The sequence below is a fragment of the Scomber japonicus genome, chromosome 7, assembly GCF_027409825.1.
Source record: "Scomber japonicus isolate fScoJap1 chromosome 7, fScoJap1.pri, whole genome shotgun sequence".
In the NCBI taxonomy this organism is placed as follows: domain Eukaryota; kingdom Metazoa; phylum Chordata; class Actinopteri; order Scombriformes; family Scombridae; genus Scomber; species Scomber japonicus.
The window spans coordinates 32,660,983-32,680,340 of NC_070584.1; positions in this window are offsets into that span (position 1 = coordinate 32,660,983).

Sequence of the window (19,358 nt, forward strand, 5' to 3'; positions counted from 1 at the left end):
GGAAAGGAGGGAAGAAGAAGGAAGAAAAGGAGGAAGGAAGGAGGGAAGGAAGAAGGAAGGAAAGGAGGGAGGAAGGAAGACAGGATGGAAGGGAGAAAGTAGAAAGAAAGGAGGGAGGAAGAAGGAAGGAAGGAAGGAAGGAAAAGAGGAAGGAAAGGAGGAAGGAAGGATGGAAAGGAGTAAGGAAGGAAAGGAAGGATGGAAGAGAGGAAGAAGGAAAGAAAGGAGGAAGGAAGGAAGGGAGGAAGGAGGAAGGAAGGAAAGGAGGGAGGAAGACAGGAAGAAGGAAAGAAAGGAGGGAGGAAGAAGGAAGGAAGGATGGAAAGGAGGGAGGAAGGAAGGAAGGATGGAAGGAAAGGAGGAAGGAAGGATGAAGGGCGGAAGAAGGAAGGAAAGGAGGGAGGAAAGGAGGAAGGGAGGAAGAAGGAAGGAAAGGAAGGAGGAGGGAAGAAAGAAGGAAATGAGGGAAGAAGAAGGAAGGAAAGGAGGAAGGAAGGAAGAAGGTTGCTTAAATTTCTATACAATTTCAAATAGTATCTTCTCCTCCACACACACACACACACACACACACACACACACACACACACACACACACACACACACACACACACACACACACACACACACACACACACATATATAAACTCCCCCTCCTCCCCCCTTTCCTCCCAGATGACTGCTCTACAGGAGGATCCACCGCTCTGCCTCGACGCTCAGAAACAAAGTTCAGCGTGTTGACCTGCAAATTATCTGTGTTTGTTTTGGTCACGAGGCGTCAGCAGCAGCATCAGCAGCAGTCTGTCCCTCCTCGGAGACGTGGCGGACCCTGGAGAGCTGTTAGTTTCCTATCGTTGTCTTGTGAAGAGAACCGACTTTTACTGCTCTGTGTTAGTGTGTGTGTGTGTGTGTGTGTGTGTGTGTGTGTGTGTGTGTGTGTGTGTGTGTGTGTGTGTGTGTGTGTGTGTGTGTGTGTGTGTGTGTGTGTGTGTGTGTGTATCTCCCCGGTGGATTCAGAACAGCCGGATTAGGTTTTGATTCAATGTGGAAAAACCTCAGCGGGGATGGAAAAGGCCACTAAAGCGGCGAGGGAGAGAATCAGGAGGAGAGAGATGAAAAGAGCAGGAGGGAAGAAGAAAGAAAGCGTCTGACAGGCAGGTGGATCCTGGTCCGCCTCCAGAGAGAGAAAGAGCTTCCCTCACAGAGTAGATCCTGCCTCTGTGTGTGTGTGTGTGTGTGTGTGTGTGGCAGGAAGAAGGAAGGAAGGAAGGACGGAAAGAAGGAGAGAAGTAAAAAGGACCGGAGTAAGGTAGGAAGGAAGGAAGGAAGGAGGGAAAGAAGGAAAAGAGAGAAGGATGGAGGGAGGAAAGACAGACGAAAGGAAGGAAGGAAGGAAGGACGGAGGAAAGAAGGAAGGAGGGAGGGAGAAAGGAAAAGAGGAAGGGAGGAAGGAAGGAAAGAAGGAGAGAAGAAAAAAGGAAGGGAGTAAGGTAGGAAGGAAAGAAGGAGGGAAAGAAGGAAAAGAGAGAAGGATGAAGGGAGGAAAGACAGACGAAAGGAAGGAAGGAAGGACGGAAGAAAGAAGGAAGGAGGGAGGGAGAAAGGAAAAGAGGAAGGGAGGAAGGAAGGAAAAAAGGACAGAAGATAAAAGGAAGGGAGTAAGGTTGGAAGGAAGGAAGGAAGGAAGGAAGTGTCTATGTCTGTGTGTGTGTGTGTGTGTGTGTGTGTGTGTGTGTGTGTGTGTGTGTGTGTGTGACATGGATTATGGGTGTCTCCCCTCACATTCTTCTTCATTCCACATATGCTCCCATGTAAACGTGACTAAATGGACCATATAGATGCAATACATACATCACATGACCCCGCCTCTGGATTTCACAGCTATTTTAAACCCAGGGCTTTTCAAAGTGTCGGAAGGTGGGCTTCACCTCAGAGAATAAAAAAAACGCTTCATTGTTGAGGGGTTTATTTGCCTTAGCGATATGATGCTTTTTGGTTGCCGTGGTATTTAAGATGCTAAATAGCTCATGTCCTTTAGCTTCCTATCAAAAAACTCCTGGTCTCATATTGTCATTAGCAGAGGAGCATCATCAGGACCAATCCTTCAAAATCCTAACTTTAATTAACCCTCCTGTTGTCCTTGAGTCAAGGAAGGAAGGAAGAAAGGGAGGAAGGAAGGAAGGGAGGAAAGAGGGAAGGAGGGAGGGAGGAAAGACAGAAGGAAGGAAGGGAGGAGGAAAGAAGGAAGGAGGGAGAGAGAGAGAAAAGAAAAGAGGAAGGGAGGAAGGAAGGACAGAAGATAAAAGGAAGGGAGTAAGGTGGGAAGGAAGGAAGGAAGGAGGAAAGACGGAAGGAAGGAAGCAAGGAGGAAGGAAGGAAGGATGGAAAAAAGAAGGAAGGAAGGAGTGAGAAAGGAAAAGAGGAAGGAAGGAAGGAAGGAAGGACAGGGCATAAAAGGAAGGGAGTAAGGTTGGAAGGAAGGAAGGAAGGAAGGGAGAAAGGAAAAGAGGTAGGGAGGAAGGAAGGAAAGAAGGGAGGAAGGAAAGACGGAAGGAAGAAAAAAGGAGGGAAGGAAGGAAGGAAAGAAGGAACAGTCAAAACAGACGAGGACGACACAAAGTCATACTCTCTGCACTCTCTCAGTGAAAGTACTCAGATCTCTCCGTGCTACCTCTTGCTCGGCTTTACTTTACTATTCCAGATGTTTGCAGTTATTATTTCTGCTTTATTATTTTTCCTCCCTTGAAGTTCTCTGGCGTTCCTCACACTCTGAAAACCGCTGCGTTCGACAGTGGAGCAACAACAGCAACGACGATAATGTAAGTTTATTGCATGTCACGCTGTGCAAGACGTCTATAATAAAAAACCTTGGTTACAATCTGTGTCAGACTGCATTATATCAGTTTGAAGCTTGTCAGATTTTGCTACGAGTGTGTGGTGAATTTTAGTGCTAGAATGTAAATACACAGAAATTTATGAGAGTGAAGAAGAAACATCATCAGATCGTCGTCCATCTGCCACAAAGTCACTCTAACTTTTTATTTCTGTTTCATGTTTTGACTGCCATGAACATTAAAAAAACAGTCAGCAGTCATATTGTGAGATATGATCCGACATTTTTGACTTTCTATTTCTAATCCATAGACTGTATAAAAGAAATGAACGTAACATCCGTGACGTCACCCATTGGTTTGTGGACTGCTGCTCGGAAGCCAATAGTTTCGACTCTAGGCGGCGCCATCTTGAAAATTTCAGGTGCATGCTGGGAAAAATAAAAACACGGATTCTACTTATATGGTCATGAGGCGGGGCCATGGGTGGAGCGGGGAGGTTGCTATGGTAGCGAGGGCTGGATCTCGAGGACATTGGGCAATCAACCTGTCAATCAGGACGTAGCCACGTCCTAATGCATACCCTGCTTTATCATCACATATAAAATCAGGGAGGCCAAAATGTCCCAAATGAACATCATACTGCATTGAAGAAGGCTTTAAACTAGCGATTGAGACCATAAACACATTTTGAAAACGTTTACTGAGGTTAGAAATCAAGTGAGAAGTTGGTGAATTCTCCATTGACTTGTATAGAGACGGTCGCCCCCTGGTGGCCTTTTGATAGAATGCAGCTCTAAGTTACTTCCACGTTGGCCTCATTTCAGAGGACCAGAACTCCCCGCCTGGTTTTTGGTCACCAAAGCTCCAAATCAGTCATTGGTGGATGAATGTCAAAGTGAGATCTATGACACTGTTTTGAATTGACAAACATAGACTGTCTGCTTGTCTGTTTCGTGTTTCGTGGCCTCACCCTCTACAATCAGTATCCACACCTGTTCAGCCTCAGCAATCAAACTCACCTGGTCGTCATCTACTCATCACCCAGTCAGCGTATATACCCTTCTCTGAGATCCACTCTCTGCTGGATCATCTCTTGTCCACACAGTTTACAGTGTCAATGACTCTAGCTGAGATTTGGGACTTTGCTTCTGCCAGTGACTGTTAATCTGCTCTTCACCATATCTTCACCCAACACAGACCTTCTCCCACCTTCACCTTCATAATTAATTAAACTATTATCTCCTTTGCCAGCCTGCTGTCTCCATTCTGGGTGCTTGTACAAATGGCATCCCAAACAGTATCATAGTCAGCAGTTGTATTGGTGAGATTTGGTCCTAAATTAGTCATTTCCTGTTGCATTTTTGCCCGTCTTTAGTCACCAACGCTCCAAGCAAACAAAATCAGTCATTGGTGGACAAAGCTCAAAGTGGGATGAATGACAAACACCATTTTTCTCTCAACATTATCAATGTTGACAGTCCTAAATCAAACTGTATTAACACTAACCCTAACCTCTAGTGGTTGAATGTAAACTTGAACTGTCTGTAGATACGAGGGTAATCTTGCCAAAATCTACTTGCTTTTCCTACAAAAAAATACCTGCATCACGCCATTATTTTTTATCATATGTGTGTATTTTTGTTCATGAACTTAAATTTATTGCAAGTACTAAAAGAAAAACACTTTCTCCAAACAGTATCATAGTCAGCAGTTGTATTGGTGAGATTTGGTCCTAAATTAGTAATTTTCTGTTGCGTTTTGCCTGTTTATGGTCACCAATGCTCCAAGCAAACAAAATCAGTCATTGGTGGACAAAGCTCAAAGTGGGATGAATGACAAACACCATTTTTCTCTCAACATTATCAACTTTGACAGTCCTAAATCAAACCGTATGAAGCAGTATTTAGAGGAGATCTAGTGGTTGAATGTAAACTTAAACTGTCTGTAGATACGAGGGGTAATCTTGCCAAAATCAACTTGCCTGCATGCCACGCCATTATTTTTTATCATCTGTGTGTGTGTTTGTGTTCATGAACTTTAAATCTATTGCAAGTACTAAAACAAAAAACACTTTCTCCAAATGTTATTAACATACAACTGCTGTAGCTCAGAGTTACGATCGACTCTGAAATACTGTTTTACAAATCCAAAGTGAAACTGGAACCTCTGGGAAAAACCTGACTCATAATCCTACTGACATTTGTTACATGACAGCACTAAAAATTCACGTAACTCAACAGTTTGTTATATGATCAACTCCATATGTCTGTAAGGATTGTATTTTCTTACAGGATCTGATATCATTGCTGATTTAATATTTCCAGTTTTACGCGGTTAGAAGAGGAGACGCCATTCAAGGACAAGCTCACTTGTCCAAAAAATGAGCCCAGTTTTCAAATAACATCAGTTTTCTTTGTTTCCAAAAGGTCCTCACATCATAAAACCATTCTCACTTGTCCACACCTCACTTTCTTTAGAGTCCAAAGTATGTCCTCTTTATACAAAACTTATACAGTTTTACAAAGCCGTCTTCAGTCTCCATAAATCTCCACACTTCCCAAGACAGTTGTCCACACCTATCAAAAAATATCCCCACTTCAAAATGTCCTCACTTTCCAAAAAATGACATAATTTCCCACTGTCCTCACCGTCAATAAAGGTCCTAATTTGATAAATGCACTTTACAAAATGTCCACAATGTCCAAAAATGTCCAATTTTCTTCCAGAACTGTCCTCAGTCTCATAAATGTCCACACTTTCAAAGTCAATTGCCTTCTCTTGTCATAAAAATGTCCTCGCTTTTTAAAAAATGACCCCACTGTTCAAAGAATATCCTCAATTCAAGGAAAAGCTCACTGTCCAAAAAATGAGCCCAGTTTTCAAATAACATCAGTTTTCTTTGTTTCCAAAAAGTCCTCACATCATAAAACCATTCTCACTTGTCCACACTTCACTTTCCTTAGAGTCCAAAGTATGTCTCTTTGTACAAAATCGTCTTCAGTCTCCATAAATCTCCACACTTCCCAAGACAGTTGTCCTCACGTTCCAAAAAATGACATAATTTCCTACTGTCCTCACTGTCAATAAAGGTCCTAATTTGATATGTGCACTTTACAAAATGTTCACAATGTCCAAAAATGTCCTTATTTTTTTCCAGAACAGTCCTCACTCTCATAAATGTCCACACTTTCGTAGTTGATTGCCTTTTCTTGTCATAAAAATTTCCTCGCTTTTTAAAAAATGACCCCACTGTTCAAAGAATATCCTCAATGTGCACAAAATGTCAAAATCTCAATTTAATAAATAGTGTATTAATGTCCTCATTTCCTCATGAATGTCATCATTATCAAGATAATATCCTCTTTCCAATAACTACTCACTTTCGCTTACTTTATCAAAAATGTCCTCATCCGAAAGGTTTAAAACTCCAATTGGTCCCCACAAAGACACAAAGACAGACACATACACACACACACACACACACACACACAGATACACAGACACTTCTCATGTGAGTGTTGGTGAAATAATCAGTATGTTGCACAGAAGAGTCATTAACATGGATAGATGGCAAGAATAAACAATTTGAATGTGATTGTGAGATGTGCGAAGCCCCAGGGTGTGTGTGTGTGTGTGTGTGGGGGGGGGGGTTTGTGTGTGTGTGTGTGTGTGTGTGTGTGTGTGCTCATTTGGTTCTGGATGGTTGAGCTATCAAGAGGCTGTACCAGCTACACTACTGCGCTGTGTGTGTGGTGTGTGTGTGAGAGTGTTTGTCAGTGTTAATTCATACCAACAGAGACCCCCCCCCCCCTCTCCCGACTCCCCCCCCCCCCTTCTGCCTCTCTGTCCCGTCACAGAAACACAACCTGCCTATTTGCATGCTCACTGACTGTAAAATTGCCAACTCCCAATGCATCAACTCTTAACCAAACACGACTAATTATTTCACATTACAATCTGATTGTTGGGGTTGGTTTTTTTTTATTTGTTTTTTTTTTAATCTTCTGTGGTGGAGTTTAGTTTGGGAATCCGGGGGCTTCGGGGAGAACTGTGTGTGTGTATGTTATTTTTTTATTTTTTTGTCATGAATTAAAAACCTGAGATGTGCAGAGATTAAAACTCTGAATAGGTGACAGATGGAGGTTTTGTGTGGACGTGTATGTCTTTGTTCACATGTTTGTGTGTTTGTATTTCATGCAGAGACATTTGGGATTATGCTCTAGCACCTGTAGGAGGAGAGGAAAATGATATGAATCCCCATCATTCCCTCAGAGGTATCCTGCCCCCCCCCCTCCCCACCCGCCGCTCCTCTCCTCTTCTGTTCTGTTGTGTAAGAAACTATTTGAATTTGTTATCCGATGCTCAATTCAACAGCTGGAACAAAGAAACTGGTGCCTTGAATGATGGTGTAATTCCCCAAATGGGCTCTAGGGGGCACTGTAGGACATTGTACCGCAGAGCACAAAGAGATAAGAGGCTCAAAAAAAAAAAAAAAAAGTACAGTATAAAGCCTACAGCATGCAAAGAGAGAGAACAAAAGAAAAGCAAGTCCCTTCCTCTGCATTCACAGCAGCACACTCCTGCTGTCTTGACCAGGACTCCCTGGAAGAACTGATCCCATATCTCAGTGGGACAATCCTGGCTAAATACAGGATGAATAAAATAAATGACATGTCTTTGCTGGGAAGAAAAAACAACCACCGGAGAGTCGAGGCAAACTTTAATGCCGTCTCTTTCAGTTTTGCAAGGATTGTCAGACAAAAGGCCAACCTCGTAAATAAGCTCCCCATCCTTTTTCTTTTCTCCTTCCTTCATCTTTTTTTTTTTTCTCCTCTTTCTTGTTTTGTGAGCTTTCTGTCAGGAGGTTCACCTTTGTGGTTGGTAATAACTCTGCGCATCCCCTCCTGAAAATACTTTTTTTTTTTCTCTAGGAGTATTCATGTGCTGTTTGAGCTTCACGAGAGAAATCTGCAGGGATGTCAATGTGAGAGGATGAAAAAGAGAGAGAGCTTTGAACAAGTCAAGAGCCGAGTTTACCTTGGGAATGAAGAGGAAATTAAAATATAAAAGAAAATACATGAATATGGTACTTTATTGATTGAATGTACATAACATCTCCAATACGTGCTCTATAAGTGGAGGATGTTAATACAAAGAATGGAAAGATGAATGTTCAGCTTCTGCATGATGGAAAAATGTGAAGTAAATGCTTAAAGGACGTTTTCAGTGTCTTCTTCTATTGTGCTCTGCTTTGTGCTGCTGCTGCTGTGTGTGTGTGTGTGTGTGTGTGTGTGTGCAGACGTTACTGCAGAGTGAAAAAAGGGAGCTGCAGTGTTATGAAACAACTCTGCATCTCTGTGAGAAGAATGCACCACTCTTATTCCACTTTGTCAACTATATCAGACTGTAGTACATGTTCGTGCATTGTGGATAAGTGTTTGTAATTAAAATTAACTTCCACTTGCACACTTTAAGTATTCAAGTATATACAACTGTTATTTGTGAATATGACAAGTAAACTCCTTGAACTGTGATTATGAAGGTTTCAGTGGAGCCGTGGTAATTAGGTGTATATTGTTTGGTCTGCAAGGCTTTCTCTCTCTGTTTGATTACAGCGTCTGTATTTCCTTTTTATTTTATTTTATTTTATTTTAGATATAATATGTTTCAGCTCCTCATAAGTTTCCATTAGAAGCTGTTGTGCAGCATCTTCTCCATGTGTGCATCAGTAAATCTGTAATCAACCTTGTGGTCTATTTAACCCTCCCGTTGTCCTCGAAGAGAGGAAAGGAGGAAGGGAGGGAGGGAGGGAGGAAGGGAGGAAGAAGGAAGGAAAGGAGGAAGGAAGAAGGATGGAAAGGAGAGAGGAAGGGAAGAAGGAAGGAAAGGAGAGAGGAAGAAAAGAAGGAAAGGAGGGAGGACGGATGGAAGGGAGAAAGATGGAAGGAAGGAAGGAGGGAAGGACGGACAGGATGGAAGGGAGGAAGAAGGAAGGGAGGGAGGGAGGAAGGAAAGGAGGGAAGAACGGAAGGAAGGAAAGGGGGAAGGAGGAAGGAAAGGAAGGAAGGACGAATGGCAAGGAGGGAGGAAGGAAAGGAAGGGAGGGAGGAAGGAAAGGGAGGGAGGGAGGGAGGAAGGGAGGAAGGGAGAAAAGGAAGAAAGGAAGGAAGGAACGAACAAACGAAGAAAGGTAGGTAGGAGGGAGGAAAGAAATAGTCAAAACAGACGGGGTCAGTTTGACCCGGGAGGACGACACACAAACGTTAAGAAACCTGTGACATCACACTTATCCAAAATTACACCGGGCTTGACATCGTCTCATCTCCTCATCCTGGCTCAGCGGATTAAACCAGGATGAACTGATTAAACTAAGTCAAGAGTCAAGTCTCACATTTTCTCTGCTTTGGTGTAAAAGCCCTCTGGCTACAGTCTGCATTATGCATGTACACATTCATGTACCTTTAACACATCTTACTAACTGGGTTTCTTCTCCAGAGTTTGTCTCACAGGTTCCTTTGGATCAGGGTTACGGACCCCCAAGCTACGGATGGTGGGCTGCGTGAAACCCATGCTGATGTGGTTCCATGCCTGCTATTATTATTTTTGTTATAATGCTTGTCTGAGTTCTTTCTCTCTCTCTCTCTCCTTTCCACCTCCTCCCTCTTTCTCTCTCTCAACCAGGCGGGGAGTTCTGGTCCTCTGAAATGAGGCCAACGTGGAAGTAACTTAGAGCTGCATTCTATCAAAAGGCCACCAGGGGGCGACCGTCTCTATACAAGTCAATGGAGAATTCACCAACTTCTCACTTGATTTCTAACCTCAGTAAACGTTTTCAAAATGTGTTTATGGTCTCAATCGCTAGTTTAAAGCCTTCTTCAATGCAGTATGATGTTCATTTGGGACATTTTGGCCTCCCTGATTTTATATGTGACGATAAAGCAGGGTATGCATTAGGGCGTGGCTACGTCCTGATTGACAGGTTGATTGACCAATGTCCTCGAGATCTAGCCCTCGTAACCATAGCAACCTCCCCGCTCCGCCTCATGCCCATATAAGTAGAATCCGTGTTTTTATTTTTCCCAGCATGCACCTGAAATTTTCAAGATGGCGCTGCCCAGATTAGAAACTATTGGCTTCTGAGCAGCAGTCCACAAACCAATGGGTGACATCACGGATGTTACGTCCATTTCTTTTATACAATCTATGCTCTCAACCCAGCTAGTCAAGGCAGATAGTCGCCTACCTAGAGTCTGGTTCTGTTTGAACTTTCTTCCCATTAAAGGGGAGTTTTTCCTTGTTGCTGTCATCAAGTGTTGCTGATGGGGGAATGTTTGTTAGGGAATCTGCATTGTCTCTCCTCTCCCCTTTGTGTTTGTTTGTCTCTCTGTGTGTGTGCTGGGTGTTGCTGCCTCCCTGTTTTTTCTCCGCACCTGGCTTCAATCACCTCATCCACTCAACAAGCTGCTGCAGTATTTAAGACCGGTGCTTCACCCCATTCATCGCCAGATTGTCTGTTTACTCATGTGGTGCACCGCTTGGCTGAACCTAAATGTACTTCCTTAGTATATAACTTAGTATTACTGTTGTTTTGGAAGACCTCTGTTTAACTCTTGTTTGTCTCTGCTGCTTCAGATCCACCTTACCTGCCCGGTTGCTCTCCTGCTACACCCAGCCAGCCATCGAATCCTGTTCAAGTTTCCTGGTCCAAAGAGTGAAACCCTAACAATGTTGGGTCCCTGCAAAATAAAGAGTACTACAGTCTGAAACTGCTCTGTAAAATGCCTTAAAATAACTTGTGTTATTATCAATAAAAATGGATTGACTGATTGATTCACTGCATGTATGTGTGGAAGTCAATGATCCCAACTTGTACTGTTGGTATGAAACTATGGATCAATTAAACGGCCCACAAACATGTAGTCTGTATAACTATTGACTGGACATGTTCAGCTGCAAATAAGATCCAATACTCCACTTTGTAATATGCATTCTTATTTTTTATATTTATTAAATCTTTGTAAAACCACTTACACACATGTGGAGTGGGTTGCACAATGCAGAGGTGGACTGGAGCAGACTATGAAGAGATAAAAACCTTCTGATTTGCAAACAGTTATAATACATCAATCAATGAAATCAAAACTTGGAAATAAGTGATAATATTTATTATGTATCTATGCTGCTGGTATCTATTATTAAGTTTATTTTGTACAAGGTTTTATATTGTTATATGATGACATTTTGGGCCCATTTTGTATCTTTTTATATGCAGTTGACAAGGAGACATGAATACAGCATCAGTTTTGTCAATGGTGAGCTTGAACCTGCAATGACTGATTTCTTTTTTGTCCTCTAGTTTTCAGTGGAAACACACAACACTCACATACTATCATCTTTGATATGTTGAACTTGTCTGCAAACACTACAGTAGTTCATCCGAATCATCCTCCAACCACTGTGCAGAAAGAAGCATGTATCTACTCTTAGTTGGCGGGTTTAGTTCAGTCTATAGATTATCTTGAGTAACCAGATCATGATTTCTAGAAAGAGACATTTCTATTGAGTTTCCCACATGTATATATGTTGGTACTTTGATCACAGGGTTAGTGAGTGCCATCCAATTCCATTGTATTCAAGATAATGTCGACATCTTTATTACCAATATCACCAAAACTTGTCAACTCATAATGATCTAGATGGAGAAACAGCACTGCAGGAAAGAGGAAACATATATATTTTTGACTTTGGGGTGAACTATCCCTTTAAACTTCCTGCTTATCTGAAGATATAAATGATATTAGTCAGTCTACGTGTCTTAGCAGTACATTATTGTATTAGCATTCTGTTACCGAAGGGTGAATGACTCTAGCTATATAGCAGGGGAGTGTGTCTCTTGCATTATGATTGTACTTAGATGGTGTTAAATGTGTGTGATGATTACAGCTGACATGGAAGTAGCACATCTCTGCTAAAACTAGAACAGGTCTTGTGTGGTTTTTGTGTGTGTGTGTGTGTGTGTGTGTGTGTGTGTGTGTGTGTGTGTGTGTGTGCGAGAAAGAGAGAGCATTATGAATCCAACAAATCAAGATAACACATGCACACGATGAAAATATGCATCAGACTCTTTGAAATGCACATTTAAATGTATGCACACATGTTCGTGCTGTATGTATATATGTATGCATGCATGTATGTGTGTGTGTGTGTGTGTGTGTGTGTGTGTGTGTGTGTGTGTGTGTGTGTGTGTGTGTGTGCATATTTATGCTTCTTATTTTGAATAATACATTTAATATAAAGCTGCCGTAGTTGCCGGTGATTTAGCTGCAGCTGTTAAATATTTGTGTGATCTCACCGACACATATCAAGAAAACCTGTCAAAACTTCCCTGGAGGGGCCGACACACAGCTCCACTGTCCCTGGTGTCACTGTCCCATCTATAGAGAGCATAAACTGTAAAAAATAATGGACGTGGCCACCTTGACGTCACCCATGGGTTTGTGGATTCCCATTTTGAAGCCTCAACTGTCGTCATCTTAGTTATTTGTTATATTCTTGGTTATTTCCAAAAGCAGCAGAGCCAGAATTTGTTTTTAAGTAGGGGAACATCCAGCTTTCAATGATGTAATAGTCATTATCGGACCAATGCTATTTCAGCCATAACCCTAATGAAGCCTGTCTCACCTCATAAATGGTCACATCGTTCAGTAATTAATGTTACCCAACAGTTTTTGTACTGTGGTTTATCCCAAGAATAAAATATGAGACTGAAAGTTGGAAAAGAGGCCGATGAGCTCTGCTAACCTGATGTGTGATTCATAGAAAGGTTAACATAGGTAACTGTTAGTTTGCAGATTAATATCATGTATTAATGTATGTATGTATTTGAGTATCAATGAACTGGCTGCTTGAGGTGCATCAACACTGGGAGATATGACAGTGAGGGATCCTGATGAGTTGACATGACGTGATGATGTTCATTCATTAACCCTCCTGTCGTCCTCCCGGGTCAAACTGACCCCATCTTTTTTGACTGTTCCTTCTTTCCTCCCTCTTTCTTAAATTTTTCCTTTGTTCTTCCCCTCCTTCCCCCTTTCTTTGCTCCTTCCTTCCTTCCTTCCTCCTTTCCTTTCTTCCTTCCTTCTCTCCTTCCTCCATCCCTCCTTACTCCTTTCCTTCCTTCCTTCTTTCCTCCCTTCCTACTTTCCTTCCTTCTCTCCTTCCTCCCTTACTCTTTTCCTCCATCCCTCCTTACTCCTTTCCTTACTTCCTTCCTTCCTTCTTGCCTCCCTTCCTCTTTTACTCCATCCCTCCTTACTTCTTTCCTTCCTTCTCTCCTTCCTCCCTTACTCTTTTCCTCCATCTCTCCTTACCCCTTTCCTTACTTCCTTCCTTCCTTCCTTCTTGCCTCCCTTCCTCTTTTCCTCCATCCCTCCTTATTCCTTTCCTTCCTTCCTTCCTTCTCTCCTTCCTCCATCCCTCCTTACTCCTTTCCTTCCTTCCTTCTTTCCTCCCTTCCTCCTTTCCTTCCTTCCTTCCTTCTCTCCTTCCTTTCTTCTTTCCTCCCTTCCTCTTTTCCTTCCTTCCTTCCTCTTTTCCTTCCTTCCTTCCTTCCTTCCACAGTCAGTATGCAGACTCTGCACAGAAAACAATGGTTGCAGGTGATGTGACAGTTGTCATATCAGCTGTGATTCCTCAACATAAAGTGGATCATATTTTGCATTAAGAGACATGTTTCTATATTTAGCATTTCTGTTCCTGTTCCAGTTTTATTGTTCATGTTTGCCATCATATTCTCAGAGGACTTCTTACTCGAAACAAACCTCAGACTTTGAGAACATGCAGTGCAACATTTTCAGATCTGTATTTTCCGTTGTACTCTGTGGACGCATGTCATTAAATAGCAGCAGAAAAGTTTGTGGAGAAAAAGCATAAAAGCAAGTGCTGGACCAAACAACCACTGCAGCTCCCAATGCAGGTAGATTCACCAGGATATCATCAGTGTGACGCCTCGAGCTCGCTCCACGCTCCTCCCCAGACCAAACATTTGAGGCGTGACACTAGTGAGCTTTCTTGATTAAAAAGCAGCAGGACAGGCATCTTCATTTGTCAAATTGTTCTCAATTTCGGGTCGTGTGCCTGCAGGTTTTTGCTACCAATTAGCCGTCTGAACACTGAGATCAGTTGATTAACAGAGTCGAGCCTGATGTGCTCCTGATTATTTAGAATGAAAACCTGCAGCCACATTATGGACCTTTATGAAACAGTTTGGAGATGCCTGCTCTACTGTTCTTTGTTATAGAAAGGCCTTACTGATGAACAGGTTGTACAGTGAGATGATGGCTCCTGCTATGCTGGTTTTAGTTGTAGTTGAATAATGATGAGTGACAGCTGCTTGACCAATCACAGGCAACAGTCCTCTATTACCTTTTTTCCACCGAGCTGAAGCCAGTGCTGGTTTGGAGCTAGTGCTAGAGCCAGTGCTCAGTTGGTGCTAATCCAATCACTTCTTACGAACCTGTTGCTTTTCCATCTGCAAGGAGCCACACGATTACGTCACTGTATAACGTAGCCAGCGCGTGCCTTTGAAGCACTTCCATGATTCACCAGTGAAAGGCAGCAACATGGCACAAGGCATCTACCCTGCCGAAGAAGAAGAAGCAGAAGAAGGAGAAGAAGAAGAAGCAGAAGAAGAAGCAGAAGAAGAAGAAGTAGGAGAAGAAGAAGCAGAAGAAGATACTTTTAATCAACAAATATTTAACCGTCTGTAAATGACAGTTAGCTGCGCTAGTCAGCTAATGAACGCTAACCCCGCTAGCCGGCTAATAAATGTTAACCCTGCTAGCCGGCTAATAAACGTTAGCCTCGCCCCCAGTCCGCTGACGTAATCGGTTCTTGCTTTAGACCAGCAAAGAGTTGGTGCTCGCTCTGGCTCCCGTTCTGAGGCTCGGGGCTGGAGCTTTGGCAGTGGAAACGCAAATAACCGGTGCTTAGTCAGGCTCTGGCGCCGAACCAGCACCAGCTTCAGCTCAGTGGGAAAGGGGTGTGTGAGTACCTGGAGCTTGATTTAGTACCTGGTTCCTGAAGGGTGCTGAAACTGGAGACAAAACCAGAAACCAGCACAGTGGCTACAGTACAAGTTCAGTTATTGCTCTGTAAGTCTCAGTAATGGAAAAACACAATTAGAGACTCTCTAGCCTGGACAGGAACTGGTTTGTTTTATGAGCTTCTAGTTGTTATAAAGTATAAATAAAGTGGAATTGACTTGATGATCTGAAAGCACGAACATCACATTCAAAACCAAATCAAATAATTAAATTTTAATAAAATCTGAGCTTGTATTTGTCAAGACCGAGAGCAGAATGAGTATTTTTATCCTTAAAAATGTAAAATGTTTATGAGAAACAAACCCCGGCAGGATCAGGCTTAAATGTTCCACCGTAGCGAGCTCTCAAACTAATGAAGATTAATTTAAATAATGCGGCAGGATTTTATGGAGAGATATTTTCAGTTTTAAGATCACTGTTGGCTGTTCTAAACCCTTTGTGGTGTTGAGTCGTGTGCCAAGTAGCCGCCAGAACTTGTAAAAACCCGTCCTGCCTACAGTTAAACTATTAATAAAAGAACACACTCCTTGGGCGAGTTTTTAATTGGCTGTGAAGCAACTCTCCAAATTTACATGCAAATGACTACTTTGGTGAAGAGGGGAGAAAAAAAAAAAAAAAAGATGTTCAGTGGGTTGAGAAATGTCACCTGTTCAGTTTCGACGAGGATTTTTTTTTCCCCCCAGTGCAATTCAAGTCGAATGTTACGTTTATCCCTCCACTTCCCCGCCTGACTGCCTGAAGCGAGTGTGTGTGTGTGTGTGTGTGGAGGGGGGGCAGGGGGGGGGGGACACTGTGTTTTCAGTGACAGCAGCTAACAAGGGGGTTGTTGGTACCCGGCGCTGCTCTGCTCGTTCGATGCCTGTACATGGGGGAGCACCTGGGGTCATGGATGAATATTTAAAACCACTTCCATATCAAATTAGATGTGACCTTGGAGTACACAGAGCTTGTGCCCGATGAAGCCTAAAAAAGAGCCTAATTTGCTTCCAAAGCCACGGTCTGTCATACAAAATGCCTGGAAGGGATTCCCAACGCATGAAGAAGAATTATAGAAACATTTCTGCCACTTCCCGAACCCCCCTTCTGTCTCTGTTTCCCACTGCTCTGAAACAAGACACTGAAAATATGGGGGGTGGGGGGGTGGAAAAGGTTAAGATCAAGGTTTGATTTGACAATAGAAGCCCAGGCTGTGGTGGAAAAAGCATCACAGTACATTTTACTCACAGAAAGATAGATTTGGATTCTTATTATAATACTCACTTAGGTGCTCTATGTGCATTTAAAGAGTTATTGATCACTGTAATCATCCCTCCTCTCCATACAGGCCATAAGGTGACTCCGTTATGGAGACTACACTGTAAAAAATGAGGGTCAAATCCTACAGTCCTTCAACAATGCTTCCAACAAGCTCTGAATTACACAGAAAACCCCATTCTTTGCTATTTCTGATGGTGATATTTTAAAGGACATGGCTGGCCGATTTTCTATATTTTTTTTAATATCTTCATAGTGTGTGTATTAAAGCTTGATTCCTCTGTGCTGTAGATACCTTATTGTCCAAAACCTATTAAAACATGATGATTTTTGGAGCCAGGTATTGTACAGCAGAGACAATGCATAGGTTGAATGGTGAGATGTCATTTTTCTGTTGGTGCTATAAGAAGCTAAAAGGTAGTTTTCTGCATATCTTTTCTCTAAGAAATGTTGCATGTGGCATTCATAATATATACAGTATATATATATATATGTAGATATATATATCATAAAATATATTCTGCTCTATATATTTCCTCAATTTTTACGTTAAATCAGTAACAGTTTTACAGCACTTAAGAGCTGAGCACATTTATATGTTAACATGTTTTAAAATGCAAGATGTTAAAATGAAGTAAAATGTCACGTAAAAGTGTAAAGTAATAATCCAAAGATGCTAATTTCCTGCTTTGCTCATTAATATATTGTGACAAACTTGCCATTTGCCTCAACCAGCTGTGCAGTGAGTTGGTGTTGGACTCCAAACTGGACTCCATATTTAATTTTCTTACCATGTGCAGCTGCTTACATTGTTCTGCTGTGTTGGTTTAGTCATTGTGAAGCCCACTAGCCAGTGTAAAGGGGTCTGCAGGAGGTACAGGGAGCAGAAAAGGGAAGACGTATATGCAGCACTGGAAAGGTTAAGAGGCGACTGGTTAATGTGTGGAGGTTCACGTGAACCTGAGTGTGATGGCTTTAAAGGACGAGCGGAGTCTGCTGGGCAGCGTGGAGGGTGCAGAGGTGAGACATGGGACCACTGGGGCCCTGCTAATGTGTGAAAGTCAACTGTGTGTGTATGTGTGTGTGTGTGTGTGCGTGCGTGTGTGATTAAGAGTGTGAGTGTAAGGATGAAGGCAGAGCAGTGGCTGTTGAGACTCTATTTCCCTCCATTTGTCTCTTTAACAGCCCTGCCTCAGGCCACGGCTGCAGAATGGATTGCTCTCTCTGAGGGAGCCTGGTCCCTTCTGTCTCACTCTGGCTACCTCCATATATATATGTATGTGTATATATATGTATGTGTGTGTGTGTACATATATAATATAAATATATGTGGTGTTTAAATGCAGTGATGCCCTTTGGTGATGTTTTATTTCAACACTACATCTTCTCTCAAGCAAACAGGCAGTTTTTAACCATGTTATAGCTGTGAGGAACACATTTGATTGGGTCAGATTGCATGTGTGTCAATATGGATGTTCCCAATGTGTTTGTTTATGTGAATGTGTGTGTGTGTGTGTGTGGGGGGGGGGGGGGGTGTTTGTGTGTGTGTGTGTGTGTTTCTCCAGAATTGCTTTGCAGTATCTAGATGAAGTCATAACGCCTCGATGTTTACTTTCAGCACCAATTTCTCTCCTCTCTTTGTTTACATGATTTGCATGATGATCAAGCTGTGTGTGTGTGTGTGTGTGTGTGTGTGTGTGTGTGTGTGTGTGTGTGTATATATAGGGGGCAGTCACTGGAGGTAAACATCATACTGCAACATGCTCTGTATCTTGCTCATTTCTTTCTTCCTTGATGTATTCATGAAAAACTGAGATATAGGAGCAGTAAAGTTAGATTCTTTACAGTGTGCCCAATGCTTAGTTATCCCAGTGCTTTAGTTCAAGTATGAAGGTTATCAAAAACTACCCAGGGTCATACTGTTCAAAAATAAATTACTGGAATCCTCCATGGCCAAACTTTCCATCAAAATTTAACACTTAAATATTCTGCTGCCATCAATGCTACATCGCTCACGTCAAGGTTTGAATCATTTATTTGACTTTGTGATTGCACAGTGTTTAGAGTGGAGCCTCTAATAACACTGGAGGAAGAATGAAGGAAAGAAGGAGGGAGGAGGAAGGAAGGGAGGAAAGGAGGGAGGTAGGAAGGAAGGAAGGACGGAGGGAGGGAAGGAGGGAGGAAGAAGGAAGGAAAGATGGAGGGAGGGAGGAAGAAGGAAGGATGGAAGGAAGGAGGGAGGGAAGGAAGGGAGGAAAGAAGGAGGGAGGGAGGGAGGAAGAAGGAAGGAAAGAGGGAGGGAGGAAAGGAGAGAGGAAGGAAAGAAGGAGGCAGGGAGAGAGGGAGGGAGGAATAAGGAAGGAAAGAAGGAGGGGGGAGGAAGGGAGGAAAGGAGGGAGGAAGGAGGGATGGAATGAGGGAAAGAAGGAGGGAAGGAAAGAAGGAGGGAGGGAGGGAGGAGGGGAGGAAAGGAGGTAGGGAGGGAGGGAGGAAGGAGGGAAGAAAGAGAGAGGGAAGAAAGGGAGGATAGAGGAAATTAGGAAAGAAGGAAGGAAAGGAGGGAGGGAGGAAGGAAAGAAGGAGGGAGGGAGGAAGGAAGGGAGGAAAGGAGGGAGGAAGGAAGGAAGAGTGGAGCCTCTTCCTTCACAAATGATCTCTGGCTGAGTAGAGACTCAAACTCGACGGTTTTACTCACAGATTTAATTTTAATTAGCGACATTAGAATTCAGTGTGTCTCGCCTCACAGTGTGCTCACACATAATTTGTCACAATCACACGCAAATATTAATTTTCAGTTTCATAAACGAGTTCAAACACTGCGAGGCTTTCTGTAAACACTGCTGCAAAATTTGGCAACCAACACTGAGCCTTTTGAAATATGTTGCCAGATTGGCCTCGATGCCGACGCTCAGGATCTACTAACAGGTACATGTTTAACCCTCCTGTTGTCCTCGAGTCAAGGAAGGAAGGGAGAAAGAAGGATGGAAGGAAAGGAGGGAGGGAGGAAAGGAGGAAGGAAGGGAGGAAAGGAGGGAGGAAGGAAAAGACGGAGGGAGGGAGGGAAGAAGGAGAGAAGGGGGAAATTAGGAAAGAAGGAAGGAAAGGAGGGAGTAAGGAGGGGAGGAATGAGGGAAAGAGAGGGAAGGAATGAGGGAGGGAGGAAGAAAGA